This window comes from Macrobrachium nipponense, chromosome 16 (assembly GCF_015104395.2).
Source record: "Macrobrachium nipponense isolate FS-2020 chromosome 16, ASM1510439v2, whole genome shotgun sequence".
Classification (NCBI taxonomy): Eukaryota; Metazoa; Arthropoda; class Malacostraca; order Decapoda; family Palaemonidae; genus Macrobrachium; species Macrobrachium nipponense.
Window position 1 is genome coordinate 7,875,781 of NC_087209.1, and position 27,111 is coordinate 7,902,891.

Here is a 27,111-nt window from a genome sequence, read left to right on the forward strand (position 1 = left end):
CTGTTAGATATGAAAGTAAAAGGAGGAGAGGTTGGTTAAACAACAATGTAAAATATAATTGCACTGGATAAGACAAGATTCGAAAGTGTAGCAGCAGGCCTTTTACTTTCTTTAGGATTCTCTGTCATACACACACACACACACACACACACACACACACACTCACACACACACACTCACACACACAAACTCACACACACACATATATTGTAAAAATCTAAAGCATATTACCAGCTACGTATAAGGTAAAAATATGAGAAAAAATTACCACCCACTTACAAGAAAATATACTGAATATTGCGAGTTATATAAGGTGATGATAAGGTTAATATTACCAGCAGGATTTTAGGGGTAAAATGTCATGAATATTGCCCGCTATTATTGTGTTACTCAAGGAATACTTACAGCTCTGTATCTGGTAAAGAAATAAAGAATATTCTTCCTACATACAAATATGCTGAATATTGCCGGCTACACGCAGTCCATAAACAGCTTATTATTATTATTATTATTATTATTATTATTATTATTATTATTATTATTATTATTATTATTATTATTATCTTCTCGTAATATTACGAGTAATGCGATAAAGATTAAAATACAACCATTCTTTGTCAATATTTATGATTTAAAAAGAATTTATTCTCATGTATTTTGACCATAATGCTATTATTATTATTATTATTATTATTATTATTATTATTATTATTATTATTATTATTATTATTATTATTATATGGAAAACTTGGCAGTGATATTATCATCATTATCATTATTATTATTCTACATACGGTGCAGTGGTTATAGTTTTGAAGAGATAATACCAAAAATAGAAATATTTTATTATAAAAATGTATTTCTTTTAAATAGTATAGCGTGAAATTCAATCCAGCGTACGTATTAAATATGTTAATTAAATGGTAACTGGCAACACATAGTCGAAATTCCAACAGCTATTGTCCCCTGAGAGAGAGAGAGAGAGAGAGAGAGAGAAAGAGAGAGAGAGAGAGAGGATGCAGCCGCCGGTCATATTCAATGCAAACGCCTATAGTTGTCGAAATCAAAACGTTTGAACGTCTTTTGTTTCTTGAGAGAGAGAGAGAGAGAGAGAGAGCAGTCTCCCTCTTTCCCTGCGGTTTCCTCTTCCCGTTTTCACAAACAAGCAAAATCTTCAGGTATATGCGAACATATCTTGCATTTCAAGAGAGAGAGAGAGAGAGAGAGAGAGAGAGAGAGAGAGAGAGAGCAGAGTCTCCCTCTCTCTGTTTTCCTGCGGTTTCCGCTTCCCGTTTTCTGTAGTAGAGCACTGCAGCAGAGCAGCCGCCGTCCGCCGGCGTCAGAACTGAGCGAAGCATCATTAGCAGCCAGTCAGTAGTATAGTTCCCCGAGCGGCCGCCAGATGCCTCCAGCGGGAGACTAGTCAGGAGGAGGTTTGTTTACATTTCGGAGATGACACTTGTTTGAATTCGGCGGTGCTAAAAGCATGTGGTGCGAGTGCGTCTTATCTGCAGGTGGATTATTATCGTCATGGCACATTCGGACGCCGGCGGGAGCAACAGCTCGGCGAACCTGAGCCTCAAACTGCGGAGGGGTTCCAGCGACTCCAGAGAGTCGTTCTACATGGATTTCGACCGCGGCATCGACTCCGACATCGAGGAGCTGTCGAGCGGCTGCTGCAGCAGGAGGCGGGAGAAGGAGGAGGAGGAGGAGCCAGAGGAAGAAGGGGAGGAGGATGGGGAGGCCACATCGACGCTCGTGGGTTCTCTCGTTATCGAAACCGTCGATAGCGAAGATGAGACCATCTTGGAGCTAAGGGAGAGGAAGCTTCTTGTCAAAAGGTTGGTTTAGGAGAAGGGTGTTATTATCAATTCAATAATAATAATAATAATAATAATAATAATAATTATAATTAATCTTCCCTTCAGCAAGCGCAGGCCTAATGCGAATTGCTTCTGAAGACGGAATTGTCTAGGCCTACTTGGCACTTCATTTTAAACGCAAGTGCCAGGCTTATATGATATATTGAGTCCTTTTCTTCATGATTAAATTTACGTATATATTATTTCGAGTTGGCGTATTGCATTAAATTTTCGCTTTAACTTTGCCTTTATGCGAATTTTTTCCTCAAGGCGAAACTTACAATTATAAACGCCAAGCCTGGTGACACTTCATTCCAAACACAAGTTCCAGACATATAGACGATACTCAGGCCTTTCCACGAAGTAGAATTAATTTATTTAATATATTTCCAGCCGAACATATTCTCCCGACAGACATCTGTAATGGCAGTGAACGTTAAAATTAATTTTAGACAATGAATAATGAATGATAAATGTTCTAAGCCAAAGACATTTCAAGACGACAGACTCCTGTAACCAAAAATAAAAGCAGTAATCTTATAAATATGTTCATTTCTTCAGTCATGATTTGCCTAAATCTTTTCATCCTGACAGACTTTTGTACCCAAATACAGGCTAAAATCAGTAACCTTTTTAAAAATAAGATCATTCTTAATCATAATTAGACTCGATTTATGATAATAAGTAAAGTATAATCTTAAAGAGTTTTTCTGTACGATCGTCTCTCTTCATTTACGAGACGTGTGATGAAGGTGTAAGCCGAGTATTATATTTTCCGAGTACTCCGGTATTGGCGATACCCTGGGATGGTTGGAAAGATCCCATTACACATACGTAATGGGGTTGCGGCTTGGAGAGAGAGAGAGAGAGAGAGAGAGAGAGAGAGAGAGAGAGAGTTCACTGACAGAACTGTCGAGAGTGAGTGACTGTGTGTGTGTGAGAGAGAGAGAGAGAGAGAGAGAGAGAGAGAGAGAGAGAGAGAGAGAATCTCAGGGGGCAGAGTTCACTGACTGGTTATCTTAGATTTATGCAGATTACACAGAACAGGCTAACGAGAGGGAAGGTGGTTTATTATAAAAAAAGAGAGAAAAAAAAACACGTTTAACGTGCCATTAATTACCCAGTTCCTGTCTCTCTCTCTCTCTCTCTCTCTCTCTCTCTCTCTCTCTCTTTCTCAGAGCCTTTGAGTGATGGGAAACACATGGTTTTTGTTACCGGCTCAGCTTTGGAACATTTTTCCTCAAACGCCACCTCGGTATTTTTGGATTTCCCCCTCCAAACCGGTAATAACTCCTTCGTATTTGGGCGTCTGTTCCACTTACTCCTAGGGCAGGAAATCCTTTCGAAAGGATGTTGTCTCGGAGTAGTAAAAGCAGCGCTATAGGATTCTCGCGCGGCTATAGCCATCTTTTTCAAAAGAAAGGCATCTTTCTCCGTCTTTCCGTTTCCCTTCTCCCGGCATCTTTTTTTCTCTTACGGTCGGTATAGTGTTACTTCTTCTAAATAAATAACCTCCCGTCCATATTAAGTGGCTCTGGCTCTTGTGTTGTTACCTATGGGTAAGCCCGAGAGAAGGATATGTCTAGCTAATAAAAGAAAAACACGAGATGGCACCCTGTTATGGGAGTCGGGTTTCGTCGTCGTCTCGTGACTCTCGTCCGTCGCTCGTTGGTTTCCACAGCATCGAGGGGACGAGGAGGTTGACGATTGCCGTATTTTCGCTTTTGTTTTTGTTAGGCCGATGTTGTGCGGGGTAGAAAAGGAAGACCAAGAAAGAGATGGCGTGATTGTGTAGGGGAAGATATGGTATTGAAAGGTATATACGACGTGATGTTTCGTCGAAAGTCTGCGATATATTTATTTTAATGAATGAAAAGCGGCTTATTTTTTGCGACCAGAGAATGCCGATGATGAGTCTACGCAGGAAAAACAACGTACCGGGATCGCGGTCTTACAGACCGTGTTTATGTATGGAGGCCATAAAAGGTGATATATTCTGTGGGGATGAATGCGTAAGGGCTGATCTTTGGTGGGCGTTGTACTAGTACCTTTGTATTTATTCCTTTTTTTTTATTGCATTTATTTTTATTTGCGCTTGGCAGATTCCTTTCGCTAGCCAGGATTCCAGTCATGGATTAGGTCTAATTTTCTCTGCGTTAATTATTTAGTCCTGTTGTAATCTAACTATATCGCGTATCCATGTGTTATTTAATCAGTACAGTAATGCTATTATTATCTACTCTTCGCACCTATTGGTTCTATTTTCACAATATATTTATTTTCTAAAAAAATTCTTCAGCGTAGTTGGTATAATCTTTTCGTTTTTTTCTTCTCAAGTCTGCATGTTCAGATACTAAAAATCACAATATTGTTTGTTTAGATTTTATCCTATAATAGGAAATAAAAAGTCTGTTAACATTATACCCTATAATAGGAGATAAAGTCTGTTTACATTTTATCTTATAATAGATAAAAGTCTATTGACCTTTTATCCTATAGTAGGAAATAAAAAGATTGTTTACATTTTATCCTATACTAGGAAATAAAAAGTCTGATTACTTTTTATCCTATAATACGATAATAAAAAGTCTGATTACTTTTTATCCTATAATACGATAATAAAAAGTCTGATTACTTTTTATCCTGTAATAGGATAATAAAAAGTCTGATTACTTTTTATCCAATAATAGGATATAAAAAGTCTTTACATTTTATCCTATAATAGGAAATAAAAACTCTGATAACTTTTCATCTTATAATAGGAAATAAAAAGTCTGTCTGTTTACATTTTATCCTATAATAGGAAAACAAAATTCTGTTTGTTTACATTTTAATCACAAGTCTGTCTGTTTACATTCTATCCGGTAATAGGAAATAAAAAGCCTGTTTACGTTTTATTCTGTAGTAGGAAATAAGAAGTCTGTTTGCATCTTGTCCTAATGGTGTTTGGTAGCCAATGCCTTGAAAACAGCTGAGGTTCATCCTTCCAATGTGCTGGTGGGGGGTGGGGGTGGGTTCAGTGGGTCCCCCCCCCCCTCTCCCTCCTTATCTGCTAGGAAATTTTGACAGCTGTCAGAACGATTACGGCGCTTTCGAAAGCAAGAAAGAGCAGGCAGATGTCATTAGAAAGCTTCGCCAAAATATGCAAGGGAGAAATGTCGAACTTTCTCAAAGCGAAAGCACACTAATTATATCGCCCCTGTTAAGGGAGAGTGTTTTTTCTTTTGGTAGCTGTAAATTAAATTGAACCGCAGACGATGTTATTGGTTAGGGTGAATCATTACGGCCTTCCCTCCCCTTTACCGCTCCACTACCCCCTCCCCCTCCCCCTCCCCCTCCCTTGTCTTTCTCCTCCTCCTCTGTTTGGTTATCTTGGTACTATATAGCAGGTCTCTCGTGGTACTAAAGTACCACAGCGACTCACAATCGAGAAACCTGCGTTCGATTTTCGGTTTTATCCCTTTTAGTAATGTGTATATGTTATCCTAGAAGCAGGGAGTGTAACCTGGTTGTTGGTCGAGTGTCGTGTGTCGCATCTGGAGAGAGAGAGAGAGAGAGAGAGAGAGAGAGAGAGAGAGAATGGTTTTATATGACGAGCGATGTTGACAAGGCGTTGATGATTAAGTCGAGAGTAAATGCAAAGTTTTAAGTAAGTAACTACTTTCACCAGACACTTTACAGTGTTAGTTCTCTCTCTCTCTCTCTCTCTCTCTCTCTCTCCTCTCTCTCTAAAAAACGTACTATTAATGGGTGGTAAGGGAACGAGGACTCGAGCAGCCTACACGGCCTAAATCTTATCCTAACAAGACTCTCTCTCTCTCTCTCTCTCTCTCTCTCTCTCTCTCTCTGGTGAGCATCATCATCCCTTCCGCAACCGCAGCTATGGTATCTGTAACACTTGCGGCCGATTTTTTTCTTTCTTTCTGGAGAAGAGGAATGAGTCTAGGTCCGCGGCGTCGGTCTTGCCCATCGTCTTAGACCGTGGTCTTAGACTCTGGTCCTAGACCGTGGTCTTAATCCTGTTCTTAAGCCTATATGGTCTTAGGCCTCGGTCATGCCTATATCCTTAGACCACGGTCTTGCTCATGGTCTAAGACATAGTCTTGTTTATGGTCTAAGACCATAGTTATTGCCCATCGTCTTAGACCGTGGTCTTAATCATGTTCTTACCTATAGTCTTAGACCATGGTCATTCCTATATCCTTAGACCACGGTCTTGCTCATGGTCTAAGACCATAGTCTTGCCCATGGTCTAAGACCATACTCTTGCCCGTCGTCTTCGACCATGGTCTTACTTATGATCTCAGTCTCAGACCACAGACTTGCCTATGGTCTTAGATAATAGCGTTGCTTGTGGTCTTAGACCATAGTCTTTTCTATTGCATAGGATAGGATCTGTGTATCTGGTCCTATGACGAATTTGTGAATAAATCTTAAAAGTGTAAATATGTTTTCGTTTCATATTTTTAATGCGCTATGAATAAGACGAATTGTTATAGTCTAAAATACCGTATTTTGTTTTCTTTTGTATCTACTAAATGAACGAAAGACTGAGTACCTGAAAAAACCTTTTGGTGGGACACAACGAGACCCGTATACCAATCGAAACAAGAGAAGGTTAAATTATAAAATCTTTTTTTAATGAACTATTAGGCGATGCAGATTCCTCTTTATAGCAGATCTGAATAAGAGTGTAGGGTGTGTGTGTGTGTGTGTGTAGTGGTGGGTGGAAGGGTTGAGCAGGGGTTTGAATAGAAATGTAGGGGGGGGGAGAGGGTATTGGGAGGGGTTTGGGTAGACTAACCCAAGCACACTGCATCTTCTGTTATCACGAATTGATTTCCCTAGGGGCATAGACTGGGCAGGACGTCGTAATGAGTCTTAAGGACCTGGGTATGGGTCCTTGTTCCGCTTCCTGTCGTTAAGCAAGTTCCCCCCCCCCCCCCCCCCCCCCCCCCCCCCCCCCCTTCCCCCCCCCCCCCCCCCCCACCTACACTCACCCCCTCAAACCCCCACCACCCTCTTAAACGAGTCGTTTGAAGTCCCAGAAGGAATTCGTTAAATTGGGTCGGTATTATATATATATATATATATATATATATATATATATATATATATATATATATATATATATACCTACACTGAAAAAATACCTTATAAATTATTATTATTATTATTATTATTATTATTATTATTATTATTATTATTATTATTATTATTATCTGTAAAATCATTTACATCTTCTAACACACGTAGTCATTTGACATTTCCCATTTTCTTTTGACATGTTCGTCTCTCTCTTCGGAACCCGTTTTCTTTCCATGCTTTGAATGGGACAGACTAAAAGAGAATAACACACACACACACACACACACACACACACACACACACACACACACATATATATATAATACTAGATATATATATATATAGATATATATATATATAATTATATATATATATATATATATATCTCGCAGGTAAGCGGATATCTGTCACTCTCTCCAGAATTATCTTTAGACGAAACATCGCATCAATTATAGATAATTATTATTCCATATAATAATATATTAATTGCATCTATATTGTTTCCATAATGAGATAAGGGACGTCGCTAATTACATTCGATGTTGCTACGTAATTAAAGCGCTATGCAGATGATGATACGGTTTCGATACAAAAGGCTGTAGTAACTTCATTGAGAATTTTAATTATGCCCTCTCTCTCTCTCTCTCCCTCTCTCTCTCTCTCTCTCTCTCTCTCTCTCTCTCTCTCTCTCTCTCTCTTTATCTTCTTCTGACATGCTGTTTCGATGTACAGCTATAGTTCCTTAATTGAGAATTTACTACTCCTCTCTCTCTCTCTCTCTCTCTCTCTCTCTCTCTCTCTCTCTCTCTCTCTCTCTTATTTATTTCCTGTCATATATTTCCGATATGCAGAACTTATGATTTGAGAATATATATTACCTCTCTCTCTCTCTCTCTCTCTCTCTCTCTCTCTCTCTCTCTCTCTCTCTCTCTCTCTCTTACTTATTTTCTTGTCATATTTTCCCTATGTGCAGACCTTATTATTTGAGATTTTAAACGTTTTTATTACCTCTCTCTCTCTCTCTCTCTCTCTCTCTCTCTCTCTCTCTCTCTCTCTCATCAAATTATGGAGAGGTCAGTGCAAATCATGATGTCAGTCGGACTTCGGAATTGGTTATATTATGATAAATCGAGTTCGAGTGACGCAGAGAGAGAGGTAGTGTGTCGTAACTTTCGATTACCTGGTTTTGAAAAGGTTTCCCCCGTCACCTGACGTATCTGTGCAGACGAATTAATTTAGTGGTGAGGATGGGCGGGGGGGGGGGGGGGGGGGGGTGGGTGGGGGGGGGGTGGATTGGGTGGGGGGGGAAGCGGTCACAACGCAGTACTCGTGACCCGACAGTCTTTTGTCTTTTCATTGCTTTTGTACTTTTGCGCAGTGCTTGGACTTGTGCTTGTAATTATAAGTACTTATAGATTCTTGGTTTCATATTATTATTATTATTATTATGATTATTATATTATTATTATTATTATTATTATTATTATTATTATTATTATTATTAATTCGGAATAATAATAATAAGAGTTATTATTATTATACTATTCGGAATCATAACAATAAGAGCTATTATTATTTATTATTATTAATTATTATTATTATTATTATTATTATTATTATTGATTATTATTATTATTGAAATATAAAGGCTGTGCATTATCTTGTACTTAGAAATACTTGCAGATTCTGGGTAAAAAGTAGTGTTGTTGTTATTCTATTGATTATTATTATTATTATTATTATTATTATTATTATTATTATTATTATTATTTTATTTTTTTTTATTTATTATTTATTTTTTTTTTTTTTTTTTTTTTTTTTTGCTTTATCACAGTCCTCCAATTCGACTGGGTGGTATTTATTAGTGTGGGGTTCCGGGTTGCATCCTGCCTCCTTAGGAGTCCATCACTTTTCTTACTATGTGTGCCGTTTCTAGGATGACACTTCTGCATGAGTCCTGGAGCTACTTCAGCCTCTAGTTTTTCTAGATTCCTTTTCAGGGATCTTGGGATCGTGCCTAGTGCTCCTATGATTATGTAACGATTTCCAGTGGCATATCCCATTATCCTTCTTATTTTCTATTTTCAGATCTTGATACTTATCCATTTTTTTCCCCCTCTCTTTCTCTTCAACTCTGGTGTCCCATGGTATTGCGACAGCAATGAGTGATACTTTCTTCTTGACTTTGTCAATCAACGTCACGTCTGGTCTGTTTGCACGTATCACCCTATCCGTTCTGATACCATAGTCCCAGAGGATCTTTGTGTGATCGTTTTCTATCACTCCCTCAGGTTGGTGCTCATACCACTTATTACTGCAAGGTAGCTATGATTTTCTTGCACAGGCTCCAGTGGAGGGCTTTTGCCACTGAATCATGCCTCTTTTTGTACTGGTTCTGTGCAAGTGCCGGGCATTCGCTTGCTATGTGGTTTATGGTTTCATTTTTCGTATTGCACTTCCTACATATGGGAGAGATGTTATTTCCGTCTATCGTTCTTTGAACATATCTGGTTCTTAGGGCCTGATCTTGTGCCGCTGTTATCATTCCTTCAGTTTCCTTCTTTAGCTCTCCCCTCAGTAGCCATTGCCATGTGTCATCGCTGGCTAGTTCTTTAGTCTGTCTCATGTATTGTCCGTGCATTGGTTTGTTGTGCCAGTCCTCTTTTCTGTCTGTCATTCTCCTGTCTCTGTATATTTGTGGGTCTTCGTCTACTTTTATTAGTCCATTTCTTCCCATTGCACTCTTTAGCCACTCGTCTTCACTGGTTTTCAGATATTGCCCCAGTACTCTGTTCTCGATGTTGACGCAGTCCTCTATACTTAGTAGTCCTCTCCCTCCTTCCTTTTGTGTTATGTATGGTCTGTCCGTATTTGCTCTTGGGTGTAGTGCTTTGTGTATTGTCATTTGTTTCCTGGTTTTCTGATCTATGGTGCGGAGTTCTGCCTTCGTCCATTCCACTATTCCTGCGCTGTATCTGATTACTGGCACTGCCCCATGTGTTTATGGCTTTTGTTTATCATATTTCCGGCGTTGAGTTTTGACTTGAGTATCGCCGTGAGTCTCTGCATATATTCTTTCCTGATCGTGTCCTTCATCTCTTGGTGTTTTATATCCCCTCCTTCCATTATTCCCAGGTATTTGTATCCTGTCTCATCTATGTGTTTGATGTTGCTCCCATCTGGTAGCTTTATCCCTTCAGTTCTCGTTACTTTGCCTTTTTGATGTTGACTAAGGCGCATTTTCCTATTCCAAACTCCATCCTGATGTCCCCAGATACAATCCTTACAGTCTGGATTAGGGTATCTATTTCCTTGATGCTCTTACCATACAGCTTGATGTCGCTCCATTGAACATCAGATGGTTGATTCTGTTGCCTCTTTTCTTGAGTTGGTACCCGGCATCATCTTCTGTAGTACTTTTTGTCATGGGAATCATGGCTACTACGAAGAGTAGTGGGGACAGTGAGTCGCCCTGGAAGATCCCTCTCCTGATATTAACCTCTGCTAGTCTTATTCCAGAGCTTGTAAGTATTGTATTCCAGTTGCGCATTGTATGAGGAAGCTGATGGTGTTTTCCTCTGCCCCATATATTTTCAGGCATTCTATTAGCCATGTGTGTGGTATCATGTCGAAGGCTTCCTTATAGTCTATCCATGCCATGCTTAGGTTGGTTTTCCTTCTCCTACTGTTCTTCATTACCATTTTGTCTATCAGGAGCGTGGTCTTTTGTGCCCCTACACTTCCTTCTGCAGCCTTTCTGTTGGTGGGGGATGGTGTTTGTCTCCTCTAGGTAGTTGTATAGCCTTTCACTGATGATACCTGTTAGTAACTTCCACATTATTGGTAGGCGGGTGATAGGCCTGTAGTTTACTGCTATATTTACTTACTCTTGTCTTTTTGTACTAAGGATGTTCTTCCTGTGGTCATTCATTTGGGTGCATGGTGATTTGAGATACAATGCTGGAGTTGTTCTGCTATTCGTGGGTGTAGGGCCTTGAAGTTTTTGAGCCAGTATCCATGGATTTCATCGGGACCTGGGGCTTTCCAGTTTGGCATTTTCTTTAGTTGGTGTCTGACTGTGTCTGTCGTGATCTCTGTGAATCTTTGTTTTATTCTCCCTGTTTCTTCTTCCTTGACTTCCTGGAGCCATGTTGCATGCTTGTTGTGTGATACCGGATTGCTCCATATATTTTCACAGAGTCTCTTACTTGGTTCGGCTTCAGGAATTTCTGGGAGGTTGTCTTCCCCTCTTAGTTGGCTGTATAGTCTTTTCTGGTTGGTTCCGAATAGTTTGTTCTGTTGGTATCCCTTATTCCTGTTCATGTATCGTTGGATCTTATGTGCTTTGGCCTTAAACCTCTGTTTTACATCTTCTATTGTGGTTGTTTAGTCCCCCTCTCTTGTACTTTGTATTTCTTGTTGAGTTCTTCCCTTGTTTTCTTGCTTCTTAGCATTTTTTCTGCCATCTCTTTCAGTTTATTATTATTATTATTATTATTATTATTATTATTATTATTATTATTATTATTATTTACGAGAATAGGTTTTTTGCGTAACTTTGTCTTGTCTTTATAAGTTCTTGCAGGTTATCCGATCCACAGTATTATTGTTATTAATATTATTATTACTAGCAAACATATGTATACAGAAACTATGTATGAAAATTCGTATAGTAACTAAGTCTACGGGCAGAACCAGCTCCGTTTCAGGGAATCCCTTCTCATCTCCACCCCCTTCAGAGAGGGGGGAGGGGGGGTTAGGATGAAACCCCATTATAAACCATCTAAGGGGTCCCCACTATAACCCTGCCAAGTTTCATGCTCATTGGATCAGCCGTTTGGCCTCGACAGACGGACAGACATTATGCCCATTATAGTAAGGTTATATTAAGATGAAGCTTTGTTTCACCAACCTTGTTATGACGCACCAGCGTTGACTAACGACCGGGGCCTCTGTAGGCATTACTTAAGTTTCTTTTGCAAACGTCCCTTGGGTCTCGAACTGCAGCCCTTTTCATTCCTTTTACTGTACCTCCTTTCATATTCTCTTACTTTCATCCTACTTTCTTTAACCCTCTCCTATTAATAATTTATTGTTTCATGGAATAACTGCCAGGCCCTTACAGCGCTGAATGACCTCATAGGTCCCAGCGCTTCTCCTTGGACTGATTTTTTTTATTTTTTTAAGACTGAATTTTTATCTTCCGGTTCCAATTCCCACTTTTAAACTAAATTGTGTGTGTGTGTTTGTGTTTTTAGACTGAATTTTATATTCCAGTTGGAATTTTATATTCCGGTTCTAATTCCCACTTATCAAACTAAATTGTGCTTGTCTTTTTCATATTTTTCGACTGAATTTTATATTTCAGTTGGAATTTTTATTTTCCCTTTTCCGTTCTAATTCTCACTTAAACTAAATTTTGTGTGTTTTTTTTTGTTTTTTTGGCATTTTTTAAAACTGATTTCGTATTCAAGTTGGAATTTTATATTCCGGTTCTAATTCCCACCTATCAAACTAAATTTTGTGTGTGTGTATGTTTTTTTTTTTTTTTTCTTTTTTTTAAGACTGTCCCCAGAAAACCAGTTCTGGGCTGATTGGTCCATATCCAATCGATTAGCAGTGACGCGTTTGTCTGTCACTAGCATATTCGAGTGGGCCAACTGTGCGGAGGTACTGAAAATTCATCAGTCGTGTTAATACATCTGATATGAAATTATATTTATGTTTATTTATTTATTTTTTGGTTTCGTAATGCGCCTGGTGGAGTCTGACATCTTATTTATGCGGTTTTTATTTTTGTTTCTTCCAGACGTATTCGTAATAAATGGTATATTGTCCTACTGGTGATTTGTAAGCTAAAGTAAGCATGTGATATACACATACATTTATACACATGCATATATATATATATATATCATGTATATATTCATACATACATACATATATATACATGTCACCTTTTTTTTTTTTTTGTTTTTTTTTGGATGGGGCAGTGTCAGGAGGGTACCTACAGCTTTTCGGTTGCTGGGTCTAATCCCTAATCTTGACTGACCCCACCTAGGTCAACGAGAGGGAAGTAGTCTCTCTCTCTCTCTCTCTCTCTCTCTCTCTCTCTCTCTCTCTCTCTCTCTCTCTCTCTCCATGTGAGCGTTTACATCGTCGTGTGTATTTAAATCATTATATGACTCACTCGCTGTATTACAATGTTATTATTTCGTGTCCCAGAGGTCATTTGATACCTGACGGGTATATTATTACGGGCATTGCAGAATTACATAACACGTCGCGTCTTTAATAACCTAATTATTAACCCTTCATAAACCTTAATAAGCACTTTCCAGCTTTTATGACCTGAAGATTTAACCAAATTCACCATCTTTTTCTCCTTTTTTCGTACCGTCATCCTCAAGGGATTTACCCAAATTCACTATCTTCTCATTTTTCATATCATCATTATCCTACACACATTTAACGAAATTCACCATCTTTTTCTCCTTTTCCATATCATCATTATCAAGGGATTTTCCCAAATTCACTATCTTCTTTTCCATATCATCATCCTCAGGGGATTTACACAAATTCACCATCTTCTCCTTTTCCATCCTCACAGATTTACCCAAATTCACTATCTTCTCATTTTTCATACCATCACCCTCAAAGAATTTACACAAATTCACCATCTTTTTCTCCTTTTCCATATCACCATCCTCAGGGGGAATTTACATAAAATTCACCATCTTCTCCTTTTCATCCTCAACAGGTTTACCAAAATTCACCATCTTTTTCTACTCCTTTATACCATCATCATCCTCAACAGATTTGTCCAAATTCACCATCTTTTTCTCCTTTTTCATACCATCATCCCTGACTTACTCAAATTCACTATCTTCTCCTTTTCCATATCGCCATCACCTTAAGCAGATTTACCCAAATTTACATACCTGTTTTTTTCTTCTCTTCCAATCACCATCCTAAACAGATTTGAAATTCACCATCTTCTTCTCCTTTTCCATACCACCATCATCTTAAGCAGTTTTACCCAAATTCACCATCATCTGCTTTTTCATCCCATCTTCCTAAACATATTTACCCAAATTCATTATCTTCTTTTACAAATCATCATCAGATATACCCAAATACAAATTCACCATCTTCTCATTTTTCAACCCATCATCTTCAACAGTTTTATCCAAATTCACTATCATCTCCTTTTTCATCCTATTATCCTGAAGGGATTTATACAAATTCACCATCATCTCCTTTTCCATCCCACCATCATCTTAAGCAGTTTTATCTAAATTCACCATCCTCTCCTTTTTCATATCATCATCCTCAAGGTATTTACCCAAATTCACTATCTTCGTTTAGAAATCATCATCCTCAACACATATACCCAAATACAAATTCACCATCTTCTCATTTTTCATCCCATCATTCATAACAGTTTTACCCAAATTCACAATCTTTTCCACCTTTTCCATCCCACCATCACATAATCATCACCATACCAACCCACTAAAATAGGAGGGTGATTATTCACGTACACTCCCCAGCCATTAGTTCCTCGTGGATTTCGTGGGTGAAGCCGCCCACGGTTGGCCAGTCTTTTGGGGCAGGTGATAGCACGACCCTGGGATCGACTCCTGCTATGTCAGTTGACAAGGGCTTGCCCTGCTCTGTGCTCATCGCCCAGTTCTATGTCAGTCTCATGGCAGACTTGGTCACCACGCAAAGGTAGGGGGGAGGGGTGTTGAGGAGTCATACTTGTTTTTTTTTTTTTGGGGGGGTGGATGCTTGCGTTGTTATTCTTCTTCTTCTTCTTATTATTATTATTATTATTATTATTATTATTATTATTATTATTATTGTTATTATTATTATTATTATTTTTATTATTATTATTATTAATTTTTTTTTTTTTATTTTTTTTTTTGCTCTATCACAGTCCTCCAATTCGACTGGGTGGTATTTATAGTGTGGGGTTCCGGGTTGCATCCTGCCTCCTTAGGAGTCCATCACTTTTTTTACTATGTGTGCCGTTTTCTAGGATCACACTCTTCTGCATGAGTCCTGGAGTACTTCAGCTTCTAGTTTTTCTCTAGTTTTTCTAGATTCCTTTTCAGGGATCTTGGGATCGTGCCTAGTGCTCCTATGATTATGGGTACGATTTCCAGTGGCATATCCCATATCCTTCTTATTTCTATTTTCAGATCTTGATACTTATCCATTTTTTACCTCTCTTTTCTCTTCAACTCTGGTGTCCCATGGTATTGCGACATCAATGAGTGATACTTTCTTCTTGACTTTGTCAATCAACGTTACGTCTGGTCTGTTGCACTATCACCCTATCCGTTCTGATACCATAGTCCCAGAGGATCTTTGCCTGATCGTTTCTCTGCACTCCTTCAGGTTGTAAGCTCGTACCACTTATTACTGCAAAGTAGCTGATGTTTCTTGCACAGGCTCCAGTGGAGGGCTTTTGCCACTGAATCATGCCTCTTTCTTATTATTATTATTATTATTATTATTATTATTATTATTATATATTATTATTATTCCATATTTACCGCGAGATTTCTTCCTCTTCTTCTTCTTCTTCTTCTTCTTCTTTTTTTCTTTTTCTTCTTATTGTTATTATATTATGGCGTATTGATACTAGCATGCGGCCTTATTATTATTATTATTATTATTATTATTATTATTATTATTATTATTATATTATTATTATTATATCATTATTATTATTATAGACCTTATTATTATTATTATTATTATTATTATTATTATTATTATTATTATTATTATTATTATTATTATTACTGAGTTTGAGTAAAATATGGATAGTCAAAGTCAAAATAGCGTTATTTTCATACTTTTATTATTATTATATTTTCATTATTATATTATTCCATATTTATATCAGCAGTTGGCTTATTATTTTTTATGTATAAATCCTTCCTGATTTTTTATTTACAAATATCAAAATAAAATTTCGCCATTATTTATCCTTCTTGTTTTATTTACAAATACACCCAGTTTTATCCGAATCTATTTTTTATGTGCATGTCAAATTATATCCTTCATCATATTTACTCTTGTAGTTAAAATATGGACGTCATCTTTCGCTTAAATTTGCAAGGCGGGTTTAATGCTAATAATAATAATAATAATAATAATAATTAATAATATTAATAATAATAATATAATAATAATAATAATAATGATAATAATAATAATAATAATAATAATAATAATAATAATAATAATAATAATATATTGGAAGGAGACCCTCTTTCAAACAAGTTTTATTTGAAAGATATTGCTGCATCAGCTGCATTCAACTTGTAAATAGTCTTCTCTATTTTTCTAACAATAGCTTTCTCTCTGCTACTACAACTGGCGAGTATTGCGCCGATATTCTCATCAGGAGGGAGAGTCAATTTTCGGGGATATTGCTTAAAATTAATAATAATATAATAATAATAATAATAATAATAATAATAATAATATAATATAATCTCTGACTATGAATTTGGAAGTGAAAGACCCTTAGGCTTAAGTCGGACTTGAATAAATGCTTGAGTCTCTTGGTTGGTTAAGCAGGTCTTGTAGGCTAGACATTTGTGAAGTTTTATACCAGAAATGTGTCATTGCAGTCTTATGGTTAGTGTTTTTCCATTTAAATATACGAGTTATTGTTTTTTCAACTTTGTTATTTAAAGTTTGTTTCGTGATGTAGTATAACTATGTTGGATTTTTTATTATTATTAAAAACATTTTTCCTTTTTTTTTGGTCTCAATCATCCTATTCGACTGGGTGGTATTTATTGTGTTGGGAGGGGGTAGGGGGGGGGGTGGGGGGGGGGGCAGTGTTCCTGGTTGCATCCTGCCTCCTTAGGAGTCCATCACTTTTCTCACTGTGTCTGCTGTTTCCAGGAGCACACTCTTCTGCGTGAGTCCTGGAGCTACTTCGGCCTCTTTAGTTTTTCCAGGTTCCTTTTCAGGGATCTTGGGATCGTGCCTCCTAGTGCTCCTATGATTATGGGTACAATTTCCACTGGCATATCCCATATCTTTCTTATTTTTATTTTCAGGTCTTGATACTTATCATCCATTTTTTCCCTCTTTATTATTATTATTATTATTATTATTATTATTATTATTATTGTACCCCAAAAAGATAAGATATGAACACAGCTTAAATTGTAATCCTTGATTTTCTATCTCTAAGAAAATTTGAATATGAAATAGTTCGGAGGTTAAATGTTGATTCATTTCCGGATTTGGTAGAAATGAGACCATTTATAGTTTAGACCTTCAAACCCTTTCCACGAACTCCCATAACCTCTCCTTATTCAAGAAACGGGTTTCTCTGTTCCTTCCTGCCTTCTTTCAAGGCTAAGCCAACTAAGGACATCAAATTCCTTCCCCGACGGCCTCCAGACGGCAATCACAACGTCTGGGAGCAGTTGATGGCAAAGAGATTCCCCTTTTCGTCAGTCCCAAGACGGGGATTATTGCCACGGTCATCATTCAACTACAAACACTTGATAGTGACGTCGCAGCTGCTGCGTCTCGTGTGTGTACGATGCGCCTGGTTTTATGAATGGAATTCTGCAGAGGGTAAACAACTCAGTTTGCGGTTTATCCCAGCTGATTGGTTGATGACGGGGCTGGATTTGGCAAATCTAGTTTAATTCGTGTTGAGATGATGGCGGGGTCGGATTTGGCAAATCTAGTTTAATTCGTGTTGAGATGATGGCGGGGCTGGATTTGGCAAATCTAGTTTAATTCGTGTTGAGATGATGGCGGGGCTGGATTTGGCAAATCTAATTTAATTCGTGTTGAGATGATGGCGGGGCTGGATTTGGCAAATCTAGTTTAATTCGTGTTGAGATGATGGCGGGGTCGGATTTGGCAAATCTAGTTTAATTCGTGTTGATTGATGGCGGGGCTGGATTTGGCAAATCTAGTTTCTCGTGTTGAGATGATGGCGGGGCTGGATTTGGCAAATCTAATTAATTCGTGTTGAGATGATGCGGGGCTGGATTTGGCAAATCTAGTTTAATTCGTGTTGAGATGATGGCGGGCTGGATTGGCAAATCTAATTTAATTCGTGTTGATATGGCGGGGCTGGATTTGCAAATCTAGTTTATTCGTGATGATGAGGCGGGGCTGGATTTGGCAAATCTAGTTTAATTCGTGTTGAGATGATGGCGGGGCTGGATTGGGCAAATCTAATTTAATTCGTGTTGAGATGATGGCGGGGCTGGATTTGGCAAATCTAGTTTAATTCGTGTTGAGATGATGGCGGGGCTGGATTTGGCAAATCTAGTTTAATTCGTGTTGAGATGATGGCGGGGCTGGATTTGGCAAATCTAGTTTCCTTTCTGTTGAGGTGATGGCGGGGCTGGATTTGGCAAAACTAGTTTCCTTTCTGTTGAGATGATGGCGGGGCTGGATTTGGCAAAACTAGTTTCCTTTCTGTTGAGATGATGGCGGGGCTGGATTTGGCAAATCTAGTTTCCTTTCTGTTGAGGTGATGGCGGGGCTGGATTTGGCAAAACTAGTTTCCTTTCTGAGATGATGGCGGGGCTGGATTTGGCAAATCTAGTTTAATTCGTGTTGAGATGATGGTGGCAGGATAGAAAGGTTTATGTGTTATAGTTAATGCGAGATGCTTTGGTTGGCTTTCGTTGATACCCCAGAGACGCTATTCTGGGATGTCATATCAGTGTCCAGATCGCTGTGATGATGGGCCTGGATTTGGCTCAGTTGGTAAATCTATTTTACTTCGTGTTGAGATGATGGTGGAAGCATAGAAAAGTTTGTACATATAATCGAGATGCTTTTCGCTTCGTTAACTCAGATACGGTATTCTGGGATGTCATCTCAGTGTCCAGATTGCTTCATTGTGTCTTTGTCAGGGATTCGAACCTATAGTTTTTGTAGCGAGTGAGGCGACCGTCTATAAATCAGTCGGTCTCTCTCTCTCTCTCTCTCTCTCTCTCTCTGTATAAACTTATAACCTCACTTGTTAGCCGAATCGTAACATCACTGAAGTCCTGATTTCTTCTCTGCCCGCTGGGCGGTGGTTCGAACCCACGAGAGGATGGAATCAACTAAAAATTCCCCTTCGGTTTACATATATGAAAATATATTATTTCCGAGGTAGAGCGAATTAGATATATATATATATATATATATATATATATATATATATATATATATATATATATATATATATATCAGTGGGGATGACTTAATAAAACGGCTACCTGTAGGTGGATGGATCTCATTCATTCATTACCTACCTGAAGAGAGAGACAGCAGTCTATGGAATATTATTGTTATTATTATTATTATTATTATTATTATTATTATTATTATTATTATTATTATTATTATCCAGAACTTAGAGGAAGCAACGGAAATGGCCCAGGATAGAGACAGATGGAGAGGAACTACATCATCCTTTCATTTATCTGTAGTTTAATGTCTTGATTAATAATAATAATAATAATAATAATAATAATAATAATAATAATAATCATAATAATAATAATAATAATAATAATAATAATAAAATAATAATTATTGTAAGAGAAGTGATGGACTCCTAAGGAGGCAGGATGCAACCCGGAACCCCACACTATCAATGCCACCCAGTCGAATTGGAGGACTGTGATAGCCACTCCCCCCACCCCCCACCAAAAATAATAATAATAATAAGATGCTTTGTTTAAGATTAAGCCAGTAATGTGACCGCTGACCTTGTAATTAATTATTAAATGCCCTGTGCCCACCACGAGTCGCGATAACAGGCTTGGCATAGGAGGTAAAAAAAATGATAACCACACCTCTTTGTTTTTACGTCAAAAAAAAAAAAGTAAAGTTTCCGAGGAAAATATGTGTTAAAGTCGAAAGTGCCCTTAACTTGGGTTAGCGCTTCTAAGCCAATACTATTATCGTAATGGTTTGTCACTATCGGGAACTTTGAGTTTGACCTCTACTATACAGTAGTGGTATGAACTCCGCTCCCGAGTGTGTCCCTGGGATGGATGGGGACTTCCTGTTTTTGTAGGGGGTACTGTACTGTAGTTCATAGGTCATCCTGTAGTGGAGAGCGAGCGATCTTCCTATTCTCCCCTCACACCCCCCCCCCCCCCACCTCCTCCTTTTCCTTTTGGTCTCATTGCCAATTCATTCTTTTGGAAATTATTATTGTTTTTTTTAAATGGAATTTTCAGTACTATATTTTGTACGATTTACTATGCAACAGTTGGTTTGGGGATTTTTTCGATTTCATTGTGCAGCTGACGTACTTTTTAGTAAAAGGGAGTGTCATGTATATATATATATATATACATTTATATATATATATATATATATATATATATATATTATATATATATGTATGTATGTATGTATGTATGTATGTATGTATGTATGTAGGAGTCATATCACATTACCGTGATTCATATACATACATCGAACTACAAATGTCCTTTAATATCTAATTCGCTCTACCTCGGAATTGATATATTAAAAAATTCCCCTTCGGTTAACATAAATGAAAATATATTAATTCCGAGGTAGAGCGAATTAGATATTGAAGGACATTTGTAGTTCGATGTATGTATATGTATGCATGTATACATACATACATATATACACATATATGTATATATATATACATCCATACATATGTATATATATTTTTTTGTCACATGCTAATTGCCTTTTTGTATATATATGTTATCCGGTGGTTGAGCTAATTAGATATTAAACAACCTACTCTTTTTCCACAAACTCTACCTACGACATTATTCTCCGGTTGAGTGAAATGCTCTTGCAACGATATCGTCCTTCCCCAACAAATAATTCCTTCGAAAATATACCTACCCGTGACCATACAGGAGTCATGCTAAGGCAGTGGTCTTCAAACTGTGGGTCATGAGCTGATTATCAGGTGGACCACGAAAGAAAAAAATATAGAATTTAAAGTTAAATAAACAATATATAAAAATACAGATAAAAGTATATTTCCTTATATCCGGACCTATAATTATAAATAAACAGTCTATGTAAAAATATGGAAATAGATATATCTTTTTTTCATACTCTATCCCAGTAATTGCTCACTAGTTACTTTTCAGATCATAAATATGGTCGTGAAACGATTCTGAGCATTTTTGCATACTGAATTTATGAAAATCTATATATCGAATTTATGGTAATAACATGTCTCATGAAATTCCAGTTCCAGGAACTGTATGTTGTATTTTGAACTTACCCATTCCTATCCAATTCCTATTCTAAATCTGGAGTAGTGGGGCATGGGTATTTGGAGATATCAAAAGTAGGCCATGACCTCGAAAAGTTTGAAGACCACTAACGTGACCTCGATCGCAGACTTAAACTTTGTACCTGGGGACCTTGGTTATTTTTATATAGCGTCTCTTACCAAGAAACATCAAAGCCAACTCGATGCAGAGACGGAGGTCGTTGTGGATGAGGTTTATCAGGTTCTAAGCAGGTGTGTTCAAGATATGACAGCGAATGCAATCGCTTTAGGTCATTATTCTATGAGAACAAACTCGTCGTTGGCTTGATACCCCGTGGGGTGGTGGTAGTGCCGTCAGTCCGCCTCACGTGGTGCGCTGTAGGTATTATTACTTGATGAGGGTCTTTGCAACGTCCCCCCCCCCCCCCCCCCCCCCCCGCCCCCTAGCTGCAACCTCTTTCATTCCTTTTACTGTACCTCCATCTTGCTTTCCAATCCTATCCTAACGATTGTTCTCTCTCTCTCTCTCTCTCTCTCTCTCTCTCTCTCTCTCTCTCTCTCTCTCTCTAAAAACCTCTCTTTGAAAAACCTCACTCTCTCTTTCAAAAACTCTCTCTCTCTCTCTCTCTATCTCTCTCTCTCTCCTTTAAAAAAACCCTCTCTCTCTCCTCCTTCCCTCTCTTTCATTTAAATTCCTCTCTCCCTCTCTCTCTCCTCTCTCTCTCTCTCTCTCGTCTCTCTCCTCTCTTTAAAAACCCCACTCTCTCTTTCAAAAACTCTTCTCTCCTCTCGTCTCTCTCCTCTCTCTCTCCTCTCTCTCTCGTCTCTCTCCTCTAAAAACCTTCTCTTTGAAAACCTCACTTCTCTCTTTCAAAAACTCTCATCTCTCCTCCATCTCTTCTCTCCTCTCTCCACAGCTCTCTTCTCTCTCTCTTTAAAAAAAAACCTCTTCTCCTCTCCCTCCTTCCCTCTTCATTTCATTAAATTTCCTTTCTGTCTCTCTCCCTCTCTCTCTCTCCTCTCTCTCTCTCAATACTCTTCAAAACCCTCTCTCTCTTTAAAAACCCACTCCTTCCATTCTTTCAAAAACTTTCTCTCATTCTCTCTCAATTCTCCTCTCCCTCTCGTCTCTCTCTCTTCTTTTTTAAAAAGAAACCTCTCTCTCTCCCTCCTTCCCTTCTCGCTCTCTCTCTCTCCTCTCTCTCTCTCTCTCTTTAAAAAAACCCCACTCTCTCTTGTCAAAACTCTCATCTCTCTCTCTCTCTCTCTCTCATCTTCTTCTCTCCTTTAAAAGAACCCTCTCTCTCTCCCTCCTTCCCTCCCTCCCTCTCTTTCATTAAATTCTCTCTCTTTCTCTCAAAAAAAAAAACAACAACTCTCTTCCTCTCTGTGAATTTTTCCACCTGTTACACTTTTAAAACCGTCGTCCGGTCAAGTTTCCCTTCCAGCGCTGAATGACCTCATAGATCCCAGCGCTTGTCCTCGATTGTATAGTCCAGTAACAATTCCAGAAAACATGACCGGATATGTTCAACAATCAGGCAAAAATAACCTCCAAAAATAATTGTAGTTTATTTTATGACAACAAACTCCTCGGTGACATAATTACCACCTAATAACTGGTTCACTTAAGGTAGATTCTTGGATGAGCCCTATTCTCACGAGACGTCAGTTTGGCGGCCGCTGATTGGCTGGGAGCTGCCTACCTCCCGGTACCAGCCAATCATGCGGCCGCTAAAGAAACGTCTCGTGAGAATAGGTGTATAATTATTGTTTGAAACTGTTAATTACTGTTTGGGTTTAATTGGACAGTTTATGTATAAAGGTATTTTTGTTGTTGTGGGTTATTAAGGAAGAGGTGTAAATGACCGTTTATGACTAGTTGAGTTTGTATATTACTTGTTGTTGATTGTCAATGATTATTTAAGATGTTCTCTTGGAGAGTGAGGAGTATGTGTGGTTAGTTGAAGTCAAGCCCTGTAGGACATTATTACCTCTCCACCAAAGGATCGTTGTGTGTCTGTATCCATTATATATATATCATTTTTTAAGTAAAGAAGAAAAAACCAAGTCTGTGTTTCTTTACTGCCACAAGCTATCTAGGCAGTATGGAGAGTAACTTCGACTTGAAACTGATCCCTGAGTATGATGGCAGAAACGCACAATCTGTTATGGAGTGGCTGGAGAAGTTGGAGCTGGTTTGCAAGCTTCGGAAAGTTGATGATGTGGCCAGTGTGATTCCTCTGCGGCTTACAGGTGGTGCCTTTGCAGTGTACTTACAGTTACCCACAGCAGATAGGAAGAAGGTTGACAAGGTGAAAGAAGCATTGTTAGCTGCGTTTGCTGTTGATCCCTATGTAGCCTATGAACATTTTGTCAGTAGGAAGTTGCACAGTGGAGAGGCACCGGATGTCTACTTAGCTGATCTACGTCGACTCGGATCCCTGTTTGGAGGAATTTCTGAAAAAGCTCTTGCATGTGCTTTTGTAGCTGGACTTCCAGAGAGAATTCGTCAGCTGTTGAGAGCTGGGTCTCGCATGGAGGCCCTCGATCTGGAACAGATTTTGGCTCGGGCACGGGCGGTTCTGAAAGATGACCTTCCTTCTGTTTCAGTGGAAACATGTTTTGGCGCCACAGGAAGCTTGGGTTCTGTGCCAGTAGAACCAACATTTCAGAAATGTCATGTATGCCTTGGACCAAATCACTTTGCCAGGGACTTTCTTGCTCGCAACCGAGTAAATGGTCGATTTCGGAGAAGGGTAAAGTGCTATCGGTGTGGTGGAATGGGGCACATTGCGTCAGCTTGTCCGGGAAACGAGCAAGGAGAGGAGGCATCAGCGCCAGCCTCCTCTCCCCAAACCCACTGAGTAAGGTGCTGCCAAGTACTGTTTTGAGTGTAGAGGGTCTTCAGTGTTGCGTGTTAGTAGACACTGGGTGTTCTCAAAGCATCGCTCATGTCTCATGCTGTAAGGCATGGAACAAGTGCGCAGTTAGCATGATAACTGTGAGTGGGCAAGAATGGGTGTGTGAAGGAATGGGCGTCGTGCACTTGCAGCTCAGTAATGGAGCTACTGCCAGCATTTCTGTATGCGTAACTACTCTAATGCCCCTCGGTTTTAAATTTCTTGCTCGGCATGGATGGTGTGAGGGCTCTAGGAAGGAGTCACTGTCGATACCCAGGGTGGTGTACGTTTTGGAATGGAAGACACTCTTTTTTCTGCAGCTGCTGATGTGAAGGTGGGGGTGGATGAGCGTGATTTTAGTGCAATTTATGATCCTGTGATTAAATGTTGGACAGCTACATGGAAATGGTCTGAGGGCAAGGAGCCTGGCATCCTGGAGAATGGAGTAAAGGCATATTCTGTACCTCAGGAGGCAAAGGACCTGTATGAATCAGAGCTACAAAGATGGGTGAATGATGGCTGGCTGGCTGTCTTCCTTATGATGAGAATAAATATGGACCAGCTAAGGGGCCTTATTCCCCTCATGGCTGTTGTACAGCAAAATAAAAAGAAGGTGCGGCCTGTACTGGACTTCAGAGAACTGAATACAATACATTGATGCATTTACAGCAGACTCGGATGTGTGCTCAGACAAACTACGTGAGTGGCGCAGGCAAGGAGTGAATGTATCTGTAGTAGACTTGGCTAAAGCTTACCTGCAAATAAGAATCCATGAGTCTCTGTGGCCATACCAGACTGTATATTTCAAAGGCCAGAGGTATTGCCTGACTCGACTGGGGTTTGGCTTGAATATTGCTCCGATGGTAATGAAATCTGTTTTAAACTGTGTTCTCCTTCAGGACCCAATTGTAAGAAAAGGAACATCAGCTTATATTGATGACATCTTTGTAAATGAAGATATTGTTAAGGAAGGCCAGCCGTGTAGAGGAGCATCTTAGAAATTTTGGGCTAGTAAGTAAGCCACACCAAAGACTTGTTGCTGAAGGGGCTCGAGCATTGGGGCCTGAAAGTTTGGGGGGAGCAGGGGAGTCTTTTTTGGAAAAGGGACAATGACCTGGGCGATGCACCAAGACAATTGACTCGGCGAGCAGTGTTCTCATACGTGGTAGAGATAGGCCATTACCCTGTTTGATGGCTGTGAGTGGCGGTAGCATTCATCAAGAGAAGAGTCAATCAAGTCACTGAAGGATGGGACGACGTCATTAATGATGATTACATCAAAATGTGTTTGCAGGAACTTCTGGAGAAGGTTAAGAAGGATGACCCTGTGAGAGGACAGTGGAATGTCACCGGTGACAAATTCAGATCTGGGTGGATGCTAGTGCTCTTGCGCTTGGTGTTGCAGTGGAAGTAAATGGTTCCATTGTGGAAGATGCCAGCTGGCTGCGGAAAGACGACTCTTGCCACATCAATATGGCTGAGCTAGATGCAGTCATTAAAGGATTGAATCTTGCACTGGCTTGGAAGATACAAAAGGTGGAATTAATGACTGACTCATCTACTGTGCATAGATGGATTTCAGATGGACTTTTAGGAAAAGCAGATTGAAGACTAAGGCCGCAAGTGAAATGCTCATAGAAGAAGACTAGGAATAGTCTTGTCACTGATAGAAGATGTGACCTCCAGCTGTCTATAACACTTGTGTCTTCTGCCAATAATAAAGCTGACAGTTTGACACGTGTACCTCAGCGCTGGCTGAGGGACCTTGGTTCATGTCACCAAGATGCAAAACTTGTGTGTGCTTCTGTTGTCCCTGCCATTAGTGATGGAATTAAGGAGATCCATCATGCTGCTGGTCACCCGGGTGTGAGAAGAACTCTCTATTTTGTGAAGAAAGTCCATCCAGAGTTACAGGCGGCAAGTACAGGCTGTTGTCAAATGCTGTGAGGCATGCCAGTCAATAGACCCGGCCCCAGTGAAGTGGCAGAAGGGTAGTCTGGAAGTGGATAGAGTGTGGCAGAGAGTTGGCATGGATATTACTCACTATGATGGACGGCCGTATCTTACTCTCATTGATTGTGGACCATCTCGATTTGCCATCTGGCGTCGGCTCCATTTTCAGACCAGTGAGAGCATCATCGGGCAACTTGAGACAGTGTTCTATGAACGAGGAGCGCCGGAGGAACTGTTAACTGACAATGACCCTGCTTTTCGTAGCAAACTATTTGCTGACTTTGCAAAAAAGTGGTGCGTGCATCTTAATTTTAGATGTGCTTATGTTCCATTCAGGAAATGGTATAGCTGAGAGATGCCATCGAACTGTTAAAGTCATTGCTGCAAGGAAGGCTGCAGCATTGCAGAGGCTGTATATCTGTATAATTTGATGCCTCGTGATGACTGCGACTCAACGACTGCCCCTGTCAGTATGCTGTATTCTTACCCTGTGAGGGTCCGAGGAGTGGATCCATGCTCAATGCAACAAAAGTGCAGGTGAGTGGCCCTCCCTACAAAGCAGGTGATGAGGTGTGGGTAAAACCATCCAACATGCGATGAAATATGCAATTTGAAAGAGGCAAAGTTACGAGAGTTTTGTCAGAACAAGCTGTTGAAGTCAATGGAGTTCCACGCCATGTTAGAGATCTTCGTTCGTGTTCTTCACAAGGATTGATATTGAGTGAGGAAACTACTGATGCTGAGGATGAGGAGCTTCTTATACAGCTTCCTCTTCATGAAGATGAGGGGGAAGAGGAAGATTCAGGCACTGTTGCTGAGTGCAACGCGATTCCAAGACATTCAACAAGAGTTAGAAGAGCTAGAGTTTGTAATATATGTGAATGTAATTCAGGGGGGAGTGTATAATTATTGTTTGAAACTGTTAATTACTGTTTGGGTTTAATTGGACAGTTTATGTATAAAGGTATTTCTGTTGTTGTGGGTTATTAAGGAAGAGGTGTAAATGACCGTTTATGAC

The 27,111-nt window shown here is 39.2% G+C and overlaps 1 protein-coding gene and 1 pseudogene across 1 annotated transcript in view; both read left to right on the top strand.

The window, feature by feature from the left end:
- Positions 1-27,111, top strand: part of LOC135195565 (uncharacterized) — a 332,933-nt gene that overhangs the window by 131,897 nt on the left and 173,925 nt on the right. The gene's annotated exons all lie outside the window — the stretch shown is intronic.
- LOC135195257 (uncharacterized) lies at positions 1,531-27,111 on the top strand (annotated as a pseudogene).